Source organism: Barbus barbus (genome assembly GCF_936440315.1).
Source record: "Barbus barbus genome assembly, chromosome: 3".
Classification (NCBI taxonomy): Eukaryota; Metazoa; Chordata; class Actinopteri; order Cypriniformes; family Cyprinidae; genus Barbus; species Barbus barbus.
In genome coordinates, this window is record NC_136731.1 from 22,502,971 (window position 1) to 22,517,476 (window position 14,506).

The 14,506-nt window shown below is 38.3% G+C and overlaps 1 pseudogene across 1 annotated transcript; it reads right to left on the reverse strand.

Annotated features, from left to right (window-relative positions):
* Positions 1–824: 824 nt before the first annotated feature.
* On the reverse strand, positions 825–11,701 carry LOC306858472 (coiled-coil domain-containing protein 137-like; annotated as a pseudogene). Its single transcript has 6 exons — positions 11,624–11,701; positions 9,510–9,627; positions 8,930–9,044; positions 1,241–1,335; positions 1,086–1,165; positions 825–1,002 (listed from the first exon to the last, which is right to left on the reverse strand). The product of its transcript is annotated as a coiled-coil domain-containing protein 137-like (transcript).
* Between the last annotated feature and the right edge of the window lie 2,805 nt (positions 11,702–14,506).

The following is a 14,506-nucleotide window of genomic DNA, read 5'->3' on the forward strand; positions in this document are numbered from 1 at the left end:
CCATTTAGTAACATATTAAAAAATAAACACATTTACTTATCACTTATTGGCTGAATTAATACCCATTCTATGCAATATAACCACTTTTTAACCCCAAAATTAAATGGGAAAGAATTTTTTTTCCAAATTTTGCACTTTGCTTTTTTTTTGCACCCTTTCATGCAAAATATTAAATAATTATATAAATATATATATATATATATATATATATATATGTGTAAAATTTATTTAGAACAAAAAATATATAAATTAAAAATAAATTCTGATTACGATGGCTAGATGTTGCTATGAGGTGGTTTCTAATGTTTTCTGAGTGGTTAATTACTGGTCCATGTCAAAAGAGCATATTCTGTTTAGTATCAAATTAATACTTTGCTTTTTTCCCTTTTATAATCTTTCAGGTGACATGATCGAAAAAATATAATGTAAAAAAAAAAATTATGTAACAGCCATCATCAAGCCACACTGTTTCAAGTATAATTCCATAGCACAAAAAGTGCAGGATGAGAATAAAATACCTAAATTTATATTATACACCTTTTTTTATAGACAAACATTTCTTTTTCAAATGTAAATATTTATTTAAAAAAAAGTCATTTTGAATATTTAAGAATGAAATGCATGTGGATTCACTGTGCATTACATAAAAGTGTGAACTTATTTATTTTGCCTTATACACAGTCCTGCTACATCCACTTCTAAATATTTAATCACAAAATCCATCAATATGGTATTGTTGACCAGCAGAGGAAGCAAAAATTTACAGAAATATGAAATGTATATTGAGATACAACACAATACTATATAATGCAAAGAGCAGAGCATCATGTGGAGGTCATGGCAGCCCTGTCCTGCTCATGTTTGTCTCTCTGCTTCATCTGTCTGTACAGCTGCACCACTCTCTCCCGCTACCATCATCCTCTTCCTCACCATAGAGGGTTTGCTGACCGACATAGGACTGTGGCCCAGGAGGGAGTTCAGGAGAAGACCTTTGGTTGCCCCCTGGAGGAAAGATCAGGATGATAAATGAACAAACAGCATTAATTAGCATCTCAAAAAGGAGTAGAGGCATGTAAACAAGTTACCTGGGGTTTGACTATGGCTTTCTTTGGTTTAACACTCAGTGATGGAGGTGCCATGGCGACCTCTCCAAACGGTACCTCATCTAAGAGAAACGGAAATGATGGAATATGAATATGTTTTGTGATTTGAAGTTTGATTTTTACAGAATAAAGCTCACAAAAGTAATCCATGCCTTTAAACATCTCCTCCTCCTCACGTTCCTCTAGCTGGATTATCTTATTTTTCTGTTGCAGAAGTTTCCCTTTATGGAGCCTAAAACAATGACAAAGACACTTTAACACACTAATGCAGCGTTGGAAATTAATACAGTCTTTATTTATAGAAAAACTTGCATAATTACCATGTGCATTTGTCCTGAAATTGATTACTCAAACACTGATAGGCTTAACTGATTAAATGATAACAATTAATTTGATTAGCTATGAATCATGAACATTAATGCATATCGTTGTTTCTGTATCATTGATGTATTCTTATAGTTTTGTTATTTCGAATCAGACTTTATTTTTATATTTTGGTTAAAGATTTAGAAATGTTGCTGTATGTTTTTGTCATTGTTAGTTTTATTCTTATTTATTATTTATTTATTATATATAAATACACAGTGCCCTCCAAAAGTATTGGAACAGTAAAGACAAAATTGCTCTGTTGGCTGTGGAGTCAAGACATTTAGAAATATATTTAAAAGATGAATATGAGACAAAACTACAGAATGTCACATTTTATTATTAGCCGTTTCAACACATAGATGCTTTACCAGCTAAGAAGTTCAGTACTGTTAGAGTTTCATCCCTCTATCTGATGTGAGCATAAGTATTGAACAGTTGCCTCACGGGTCTTTCTAAGTGATCAGCTGTGTCCTGTTGCATTAATTCTTCAGATATTAAAAGCAGGGAATGTGTCGTATCAGTTATATCCATTACTTCTGTATTCTGAATCTTGCATTCGATGACGACACACAAACCAGGATGAAGATGAGGGAGCTGACTTTGAGAGAAAAGCAAGCAATTTGGATGCTAAAAGAAAAGAGGAAGTCAATTAGAGCTCTAGCAAAAACAAAAGGTCATGGAGAAATCAAGAGTTTGGAAACCACCAGCAACCAACAACTACCTGATCAGCTGAGAAAACAACAGTAGTTGATGACAGACAAATCATAAAAGCTGTGAAAATGAACCCTAAAAGACTGTAAAAGTCTGTAAAATCACCAACAACTTCCAGAAAGCTGGGGTGATGCTCTGACAATCTACTGTCCTCAGGAGACTTTGACACAGAATTACAGATGCTACACAGCAAGATGCAAACCTCTGACCAGCACCAAAAATAGAAAGGCAAGATTAGAGTTTGCAAAAAAGCACAAAGGTGAGTCAGAAGAGTTTTGAAACTGTGTTTATGGACCGATGAGACAAAGATGAACCTTTATCTAAGTGATGGGAATGTGGAGAAAAAAAGGGAACTGCAATGATCCCAAGTATACAGCCTCATCTGTAAAGCATGGTGGAGGTGGTGTCATGGCACGGGCATGCATGGCTGTCTCTGGAACAGGCCCTCTCAACTTTACTGATGACTTAATGTATGATGACAGTAGCAGAATGAATTTGGAAGGGTACAAAACCATCTTGCCTACAAATCTTTTTATTTGGTAAAACATGTATGTGTTGAAACGGCTAATAATAAAATGTGACATTCTGTAGTTTTGTCTCGTATTCATCTTTTAATCATATTTGCAAATGTCTTGACGCCACAGCCAACAGAGCAATTTTGTCCTTAATGGTCCAATACTTATGGAGGGCAGTGTGTGTGTATATATATATATATATATATATATATTTATTATAGTGGGGCAAATAAGTATTTGATACACTGACGATTTTTCAAGTTTTCCCACTTACAAAGAATGAAGCGATCTGTATTTTTCACTGTAGGTACACCTCAACTGTGAGAGACAGAATATATTTTTTTAAAAATCCAGAAAATCACATTGTATGATTTTTGAATAATTAATTTCCATTTTATTACATGAAATAAGTATTTGATACAATAGAAAAATAGAACTTAATATTTGGTACAGAAACCTGTTTACAATTACAGAGGTCAGACGTTCCCTGTAGTTCTTGACCAGGTTTGCACACACTGCAGCAGGGATTTTGGCCCACTCCTCCATACAGGTCTTCTCCAGATCTTTCAGGTTTTGGGGCTGTCGCTGGGCAACACAGAGTTTCAGCTCCCTCCATAGATTTTATTGGGTTCAGGTCTGGAGACTGGCTAGGCCACTCCAGGACCTTGAAATGCTTCTTACGGAGCCACTCCTTAGTTGCCCTTGCTGTGTGTTTGGGGTCATTGTCATGCTGGAAGACCTAGCCACGACCCATCTTCAATGCTCTTACTGAGGGAAGGAGGTTGTTGCCCAAAATCTCGCGATACGTGGCCCCATCCATCCTCCCCTCAATACGGTGCAGTCATCCTGTCCCCTTTGCAGAAAAGCACCCCCAAAGCATGATGTTTCCACCCCCATGCTTCACGGTTGGTATGGTGTTCTCGGGGTTGTACTCATCCTTCTTCCTCCAAACACAGCGAGTGGCGTTTATGCGTTTATATAAAAACAGGGCTCCAAACTGCGACTAAAATGTCAAAAATATTAATTTGCGAGTGAAGTTTTTGCTGAGGTCGCCACTGGCGACTATATATAATTTGCATGAAAGGACTTTTTTCCAGATTGTTTTGCGCTCACATCTTTTGTTATGTTCACGTATTAAACATAAGACGAAGCGCATCAAAGTTTTACTGGAAAAGAGTTTCAAACAGTCCTCGTCTCTGCCGCACACAGTCTGCTGAACGCAGTGAGAGAGACCTGAAAGGGCCTGTTTACACCTGGTCACTTCATGCATTTTCTCTGATCGGATATCTATATGATTTGTTAAAACGTTTCCCCATTTACACTTGGCCACATAAATGTGTCTTCGCAAAACGGATATAAATCCGTTCTTCAATTCCCGCTTCATATGCAAATATATACGGAGTTCACGTCAATGATAGCAATGGATAATTTTATTAATTATCAATTTCAATATCAGAGACCGCGATAAGAGAGCGCGCGGCATCAGCACTGGAAAGATAGGCTAGTCTCGCTACTTTTAATGAAGAAGATTGTGTGTTGAGCGTCTGCGACTTACTTTCAGGTTCATTCAGTTTGCACGTCGTTTCCTGAAGAAATACTCCGCTACTCATCCGCGGTGATGCTTGTTGCATTGCGCTGTCATATCTGACTATAACATGCCATATAGCCTATAAAACGCTCTCACACGTCTGTTATTTTAATATTATGGGAGGAGTAAAATTACCATATGTGGTTTCAACAACCAGATGCATTTACACTTGTCCGGTCGATCTTCTTATCGAGATCTTAGTCTATATGCTGTGTTCTGTTAATGCGTGGACTTCCTGTTATTTGAAGCGCACTTGCCATCCAGTAATCGCAAAAAGCTTTGTGCTGTCTTACTTTTTAATAAACAAAGTATCAGCTTTAAAATGCTACGAAATTCAAATGATGCGGTTTGGGTGCTCTTTAATGCGGACCACAAGCGCACACTTTGAGTAATATAAACACCAGCACCCCGCGTCCACACGGTCCGTGTATGCGTCCGGATCGCGCGAGCGGAGAGTATCGCACTTAATGCTCAGGCGCGATCTCTTTAGCACCTCAGTTAAAGCAGCAAGTGAACCCATTATATATTTCGATTTACTACTATAGTATGAAATGAACATGATCAAAAGGTAGGCAATAAGAAAGCCTATAGTACAACTTACTGAAATGTTTTATGTAAAAGCTCATTCAGTGTTTCAAACTGAGGAAATGTATAAAGCTTGTAAACATTGCATTGTAATACATTTACCTCAGAATAACCACTCAGTGTCCATAAACTCATCAGTCAGCTAGAAAAATAACTATAAAGAGGAGCGTTTTGCTATATTCATGCACTGTTGCATATTAATATTTTTACTTATTGTGTTGTACATGATTCAACTCCTCCTATAAAATTGCATTTTACTAATGAAGAAAAACAGACTGAATGTGTGAAAGACGTGACAACATTTATAGGATGCACTGCACTCAGTTGCCAAGTGATGCTTATGGTCCATGATATTGGTATAGATTCTGTGTAACGAACAATTCTTTGTGACTGTATATTTCAAGTTGTAAAAGACATTTAATTCACACTTTAAGTGAACCTTAGTCCCCCGGTCGACCTGATCATCTACAAGATGGATTAAAATGCTGATAAAGCCTAGAAAAGATAAGACATAAACACATGACAAAATGATTGAAATGTTAAAATAGGGGGGAAAAATAAAATGATAATAATAAAATAAACCACTTTTATTCTGTGGCACCTAAAAAAATAATTTGGCGCCTAAGTTTTTCTTTTATAGGAGCCAATGGCTCCTTACTCGATTTTTTTGTCTGGAGCCCTGCAAAAAGGTCTATTTTGGTCTCATCTGACCACATGACCTTCTCCCATGCCTCCTCTGGATCATCCAGATGGTCTTTGGCAAACTTCAGACGGGCCTGGACATGAGCTGGCTTGAGCAGGGGGACCTTGTGCGCACTGCAGGATTTTAATCCATGATGGTGTAGTGCGTTACTAATGGTAACCGTTGAGACTGTGGTCCCAGCTCTCTTCAGGTCATTGAGCAGGTCCTCCCGTGTAGTTCTAGACTGATCCCTCACCTTTCTCAGGATCACTGATACTCCATGAGGTGAGATCTTGCATGGAGCCCCAGTCCGAGGGAGATTGACAGTCATCTTGAATTTCTTCCATTTTCTAATAACTGCACCAACATTTGTTGCCTTCTCACCAAGCTGTTTGCCTATTGTCCTGTAGCCCATCCCAGCCTTTTGCAGGTCTACAGTTTTGTCCCTAGTGTCCTTAGCCAGCTCTTTTGGTGCCCATAGTGGAGAGGTTGGAGTCTGATTGATTGAGTGTGTGAACAGGTGTCTTTTATACAGGTAACGAGTTCAAACTGTTGCAATTAATACAGGTAATGGGTGGAGGATAGGAGGGCTTCTTAAAGACAAACTAACAGGTCTGTGAGAGCCAGAATTCTTGCTGGTTGGTAGGTGATCAAAATACTTATTTCATGCAATAAAATGGGAGTTAATTATTTAAAAATCATACAATGTGATTTTCTGGATTTTTTTTATATTCTGTCTCTCACAGTTGAGGTGTACCTACGATGAAAATTACAGATCTCTCCATTCTTTGTAAGTGGGAAAACATGAAAAATCGGCAGTGTATCAAATACTTATTTGCCCCACTGTGTCTCAACCCAATTGTTTGGGCAGTCCTTCAGGAGGCTTGGAGTAATATACAGTATCAAGTCAATGTTTGAATAAACTGACAACTCGGATGCCCAGATTATGCAGAGCTGTAATAGCTGCTAATGGTGGATATTTGTAGAATATGGAAATTTAAGTTTTTTCTATGTCTAAACTGTTTTTGCAATAAAATATGTTTTCGTTGTTTGTGTTGTCCCTTATCAGTGCAAAATTAGGGCAGTGTGTGTGTGTGTATGTTTTTTTTTTTTGGAATGAAATATATATATATATATATATATATATATATATACACACACACACACACACAGTCAGGTCCATAAATATTGGGACATCGACACAATTCTAACATTTTTGCCTCTATACACCACCACAATGGATTTCAAATGAAACGAACAAGATGTACTTTAACTGCAGACTGTCAGCTTTAATGTGAGGGTATTTACATCCAAATCAGGTGAACGGTGTAGGAATTACAACAGTTTGCATATGTGCCTCCCTCTTGTTAAGGGACCAAAAGTAATGGGACAGTTGGCTTCTCAGCTGTTCCATGGCCAGGTGTGTGTTATTCCCTCATTATCCCAATTACAATGAGCAGATAAAAGGTCCAGAGTTAATTTCAAGTGTGCTATTTGCATTTGGAATCGGTTGCTGTCAACTGTCAAGATGAGATCCAAAGAGCTGTCACTATCAGTGAAGCAAGCCATCATTAGGCTGAAAAACAAAACAAACCCATCAGAGAGATAGCAAAAACATTAGGCGTGGCCAAAACAACTGTTTGGAACATTCTTAAAAAGAAGGAACGCACCGGTGAGCTCAGCAACACCAAAAGACCCGGAAGACCACGGAAAACATCTGTGGTGGATGACCGAAGAATTCTTTCCCTGGTGAAGAAAACACCCTTCACAACAGTTGGCCAGATCAAGAACACTCTCCAGGAGGTAGGTGTATGTGTGTCAAAGTCAACAATCAAGAGAAGACTTCACCAGAGTGAATACAGAGGGTTCACCACAAGATGTAAACCATTGGTGAGCCTCAAAAACAGGAAGGCCAGATTAGAGTTTGCCAAACGACATCTAAAAAAGCCTTCACAGTTCTGGAACAACATCCTATGGACAGATGAGACCAAGATCAACTTGTACCAGAGTGATGGGAAGAGAAGAGTACGGAGAAGGAAAGGAACTGCTCATGATCCTAAGCATACCACCTCATCAGTGAAGCATGGTGGTGGTAGTGTCATGGCATGGGCATGTATGGCTGCCAGTGGAACTGGTTCTCTTGTATTTATTGATGATATGACTGCTGACAAAAGCAGCTGGATGAATTCTGAAGTGTTTCGGGCAATATTATCTGCTCATATTCAGCCAAATGCTTCAGAACTCACTGGACGGCGCTTCACAGTGCAGATGGACAATGACCCAAAGCATACTGCAAAAGCAACCAAAGAGTTTTTGAAGGGAAAGAAGTGGACTGTTATGCAATGGCCAAGTCAATCACCTGACCTGAATCCGATTGAGCATGCATTTCACTTGCTGAAGACAAAACTGAAGGGAAAATGCCCCAAGAACAAGCAGGAACTGAAGACGGTTGCAGTAGAGGCCTGGCAGAGCATCACCAGGGATGAAACCCAGCGTCTGGTGATGTCTATGCGTTCCAGACTTCAGGCTGTAATTAACTGCAAAGGATTTGCAAGTATTAAAAAGTGAAAGTTTGATTTATGATTATTATTCTGTCCCATTACTTTTGGTCCCTTAACAAGTGGGAGGCACATATGCAAACTGTTGTAATTCCTACACCGTTCACCTGATTTGGATGTAAATACCCTCAAATTAAAGCTGACAGTCTGCAGTTAAAGCACATCTTTAACATAGGGGAGGTCGTGGCCTAATGGTTAGAGTCGGACTTGTAATCCAAAGGTTGCGGGTTCGAGTCTAGGGCCGGCAGTGATTGTAGGTGGGGGGAGTGAATGTCCAGCGCTCTCTCCACCCTCAATACCACGACTGAGGTGCCCTTGAGCAAGGCACCGAACCCCCAACTGCTCCCCAGGCGCCGCAGCATAAATGGCTGCCCACTGCTCTGGGTGTGTGTTCACGGTGTGTGTGTGTTCACTGCTGTGTGTGTGCACGTTGGATGGGTTAAATGCAGAGCACGAATTCCGAGTATGGGTCACCATACTTGGCTGAATGTCACTTCACTATCTTGTTCGTTTCATTTGAAATCCATTGTGGTGGTGAATAGAGGCAAAAATGTTAGAATTGTGTCGATGTCCCAATATTTATGGACCTGACTGTGTATATATATATATATATATATATATATATATATATATATATATATATATATATATATATATATATATATATAAAAAAAATTACTTATTTCAAAAAAAATTTTAATGGTTTAGTATTAGTTAATGATAATAGCCCTGTGTTAAACTAACCTATTTTTCTTTTTAGATTTATTTTCCTCGGTCTCCTCTTCTTTCTTTAGCTTGACCTCTGAATGTCGCTGTACCTGACTGTTTGTGAGGAAGAGGACATGCGCTGCACATAATCCCTCTCTGACTCCTGTCGCCCTCTGTGGAAGCGTGGGATAGGAATATCTCCTGAGAGCATCTTTGGCTTGGAGGCTAAAATAAGAAACATATATGAACATAGAGCAAGATGTCCCCTCCTCTGCTGCTCTTGCCACTGGCCGTGTCATTGTGCAGTTTTTGTGGGTCACTAGCTTGTCTGCAGACAAAACCCAGACAGCATGCAGCCCACATGACGCATCTCAATTTTTATTAACTAACTGCATTCAATTGTTTTAACAGAATCCCAGTATGACTACACTCCCCTCAATAATAAATGAGTAACAATAATGTGCGTTGACAAATAAACATGAGTAATAAATTAATAAAATAAACAGACTTATTTTGATCTACTTCTTTTTTTTTTCAAAATTAACTTTTATATGTGAACTTCAGGAATTAAAATATTAAATATTAATATTAAAAAATCATTAATATTGAAAAAAATGTCATGCAAGTGTAAACCGCAACACTTATATCTCACCCTTACATTCAACATAATTTTAATAAATTGTGTAAAACTGGCAAGTCCTTTTTTCCTCTTTTGGGAGCCTTGTTTCATCCTCTCTTGACTCTTCATGATTTCACGCAGTCGATGAGGAATCTGCTGGAGGTGATCATCTGATGCAGGGTCAGCATTTTACTTTGACTTCTTTTTACTAATAAAAGACAAAAAAAACTTTACAATTAGATATCAACCTCAATCGATTTAGTAAACAAAAGCAATGTTTTCTAAATAGTGCAACTGTGAAGGAACAAAATGGTTTTCCACAAGGATGCTGGGGACTGAGCCAAGATAAAATTAAATAAACTAACTATAAACTTTTTTGTAAATGAACAAGAAAAACTACAATTAATTACTTTAAAAAAATAGAATAAAGTATAAACAACATATATATTCAGAACTTTACAATAGTACCACAACCAAAATACAGTTCCATGACTTTTACAGTCATTTATGTCTATGAATACAGTCTATGAAGGTGGCATTTTCACATTCCTGTGGAGTTTTAGGCCGTGTAATAAGAAATTACAAATTCTGAAGGATGCAAAGATACTAGCATCACATCTCTAGGCATAACCGAAAAAAAATCTGCACTGACTTTACCATTTTTGTCAAGCCATATGACGTATATGGTTATAATAATTGTAGATTCTGCTCGTTAGTTTTCCTCATTTTATTTAATGTTTACCACTTGACACGATTTCCAAACATATCTCGAAACACCGTTATTGCAGACGTTTTAAGCCACTGATTTACCTGAAATGTTCTTCTGTGGTTTGAGTTGTTTTTCTGTTTTCATTGTGCACTTTTAAGTAAATAGCGTCCCCAGCTGACTGTAAACTCACGTGGTGTACTGCTTGTCCTGCTCGTCTTCTTCTACGCTGCGGAGATCGGCAGCGCGTTACTGCCGCGCTCTGGTGAAGAAGGAACTCGCACCGTCAGCGCAGGCTCTGAGGTAAATCATTTTTCTCGATGTAGTCCGGTCAAAAACACACATTTTATGGCTTTTTGGTGAGTTTCTTCTCGGTGCCCATTTCTTGCTTGTGATTTAAAAAAAAGGTGAGTATCCCAGTTCATTAACTTATTTATTTCATATATTTCCTCCACTGTTGCCATAATATGGCGATTAACGCCAATATTATTTACCGCTCAAGAAGACCACGTGTCAGATCTTCACCGTAAACTAACAAATATGTTGCTGAATTAGTTGCATTATGTTATAATTAAGATAAATGTAACTGTGTCATGACCACAAAACCAGATTCAGTCACGTCTAAATCAACAGGCTAAATAAAATCGCAGCTGTCCTGTGTTAATAGTAATTGTAACTCTAATGTCGTTGGGGGAAAAGCAATATCATTTTAATAGTGCTTTAGTTCCTGTTCCTGACTTTGTTGACCTATCTTTCTGGACTTGTCTGAATCGCATATTTCCTCTTTCCTTTAGGTCTATTCTACTGTTGGAGCAAACATTGTCTTTGGCTCTAACGTTTTAATCAGGAGCAACTACCACACCTTTCCTTCTGTAGTGCATCCACATTCGTTATAAAAAAATAGTTCTGAACATGATTTTAGAATCATGAGGTGCTATATCTTGGTGAAGTTCAATGTGCTATGAATTTATGACCAACTAAGCTGACAAAAGTTTTGAATGCACAATATAATTGTCATCTGGGGGAAAATAGTTAAATGTCAATGTCTTCTTTCATATAGGCTTTATCCCAAACTTTTACCTAACTCTGACAGTGTTCTTTAGAAATAAATATAGGTGTAAAACACATAACGTCTGAATGTTTGTTTGTAATTCTAAATATTGCATATGAGACAAAGTGTTTTCCAGGCAATGCTACATGAGGGAGAATAAAAGCTGCATTTTGCAAAGGTGTATCTCCACAAAATCGGTTTAATAATCCGGGTTCCACTCTTACCATTACATTAGTTTTATTTTCCAAAGCCTATACACTCAGAACTCAGGCTCATTCAAACAGCCTCTCAAAACCAGCTGTCTAAACCTTTCCATGAGCCGGGGACACCCGGATGACCCTCAGTCTCCACCTGAGGGAACAACATGCTCTTTGAGTCCAGAAAGCGGACAGATGGATTGTTGATGCATTCAGAATGGCCTGACTCACCGTTTCCTGAGAAAGCTCCACTCCCAGGTACCCACAGTGACCTGCCTGCATAGCAGCCTCTTTGTGACCTGTTTGCATGCTTATTCCTCAAATATACGGTATTTTTATACTGCATTTTTAATTGCAAAGCACTGATTTCCTGGATTTATTTTTTTCAGTGCTGAACTGGCTGTCGTTCAGGGGTAGTCACGTCTTTGTGGTCAGTTGGCGCCATGTACAGCTGAGAAGAAACAAAGGCTTTCAACAACACGTGAAGAGACCTAAATAGGAATTATCCTATGCTTTCTGTCAAAATAATTTGTGACATAACTCTGGGGGCACATTCAAGGAAGGGTCACCCAGCTTGTTGGGAAGCACCAGTCAGGAAGGGGTTACAAACACCATAAGGGGTCATCCAGTTTCACCCAAGCTAATCCAAGTTTGGTATGAGTTTTTACGACTGACGGAGCACTTGTGAGAGTGATATGTCTGGGTGTTGGTGTATTTAGACATACCGGTGGATGATTTTAAACATTAGCTCAGAGCTTACACTCAGAATGTATATTATGTGACTAGCATTGTTGTCTATATCTACAGTAGGCTTGCTGCGATAGACGGTGTTGGCGGTGATACCGGTGTTAAACCGCAACACCGGTTACTTCACTTGCCCACCGCGGCACCGTCCCTCACCGTAATTTAGATTTTTTTTTATAGTAATAAAAATCATTTAGTTCAGTTAGAGAACAGACACTACAATTAAAACTGAACACGGCTGCTCAATGCAACACATCGAGCGAATGACAGTCGCGCATCACAGATCAGATTTCACTGAACACGTGAGGAGAGTGAGCCGAGGTGAGACAGACAAGAACAGAATTTCAAAACGAAATGTAAAAGCGCCTGTTTAAAAAATTATTTAAGCCTGTTGACCTGCCATTTATCTAAAGTGATATTGGAAGGTTTTTTTAACATTCGTTTCTCATTTATTTGGTTCCACAGTATTTGCTAGTTTTTATTTTATTTAAACTGTGATTTTCCCCCCAAGTGAAAGTAAAATGTGCACGTGCTTTTACAAGCAAAAAAACACAGTGGGAAAAAAAAAGTGGGAAAACACAAACAAACTAAAAACAAACAACTGTTTGATGCCGAATTGCCGCAAATTCGAGGAAAAGAGGGAAAACTCAAACGACCCCACCACCACCACGGTAATAGCGGTATTACCGGTGTTGTCACACGTCGATTAACCGGTGGGAAAATTTCCTCACCGTCACAACCCTAGTCTACAGAAAGCTACTGAGGAACCCCTGAAGATTCTTCCACCAAACTTAACATTTTCTGAAGTGGACATCTGTGATGATCCAATCACCTGGCTGTGTTTATTGAGGAACAAAGTTCTGGAAAAATCAAGAGAAAGATGCTTCATCACATTTCCTGTCTCAACTTAATCTTAATCTCTATTCTTTTGAGACAGCATTGAGTCATGGACAGAAAAGTACACGCAAAGCAATTTACACAGTTGGTATTGACAGAATGAGTCAGTAAGTTAAAAAACCAAGAGCAACAGAGGTTTTGTCTAGAGACTTACATTTGAAAATTCCACCTCGCTGAACACTCTTAACTCATAAAGAAGTGTTAGATGTTTACTGCCAGCTCAGCGTCTCCATTGGTAGTCACAGTGGTGCTCTGGAAATGAATCTTTGTGAACAAGAAGATAGAATCTAGCATGAGTAGATGGTCTAGTCACGCACAGAACAAGCTCATCAGTCCACAATTTGCATGAGTCTAGTTTTTAGAGACGAGCAAGGACAAGATGTTTTGAGAGCTACTACAGATATTGTTACTACTTTAGCACAAATGTAAAAGTATAAAAAACATAAAACAAATAAATGTATTTTGCAATTCAGATTGGGGCGTATAGTGGTGCAGAAATCGCACACTTCACCTTTAACTTCTGAAGGACCTCAGGTCCATTCTCAATTTGAATATCCACAGGAATGCTTTAACTGAGTCAGTTTCGTTTGCTTGGCAAATAATAAATATCCCCCAATGCCAGAAGCTTCATTTAAATGGATTCCTTATCACTGGTGGTGGCTGCCTTTCAGAAAATTATTTTATTTCTAAAATAGTCTTGAGCTAATATTTACAGATGCTAAAGAAGGCAAGTGTGGTGAAAGAGAGCACAAGATGAGCCCTAGCTCTCAGGCTCCAGATACCACACAGCTCCAAAACGGATGAAACTGGCCACTGACGCAAATCCTGAGAGACAGTGTGCAATCCAAGACACCGCCACATATTTCCCTCCTCTGTGTGTCTCTGTCTTGTATTTTTTTGTCTCTGTTAACAGGACTTCTCAGAAGTGAATGCAATGTGTCATTATGTTACATTACAGGTTCTTTAAATAGAGTCATCATGCATCTTTGTTTGTAAGTGGATGGATACAGTGGCAATAAAAAGTTTTTGGACACTAAAGATGGAATTACAAATGTATAAATGTCTTTGCATTATATAACAAAATATTAAAACAAGGGAATTATAACAAAAACTTTTTCTAGTAAAACATTTCACAAAAGGAAGATTGTTGGGTTTCAAACTATGAATAAATCAGCAGATATACATATTTTTGTGCACATATGCATATGTTCAAAATAAAGACAAAAAGTCTTGGAACACTTTCTGCTTGTCAGAGTTTGTGAAACATGTTCATGTGTTACAGTAATATATTGACACCTGTGCGAAATTGAGGGGATCTGATATAAAACCACAAAAAAGACCAGTTGGTTAGAAATGTTTGAAAAGGTGACTCAGAGAGTGAAGCCAGTTCTGAGATAAACTCTAGCATCATTTGTTTACACATGCCACTTGGTATGACAATTTGTGTCTAGTGCAGTGAAATTGAGACATTTT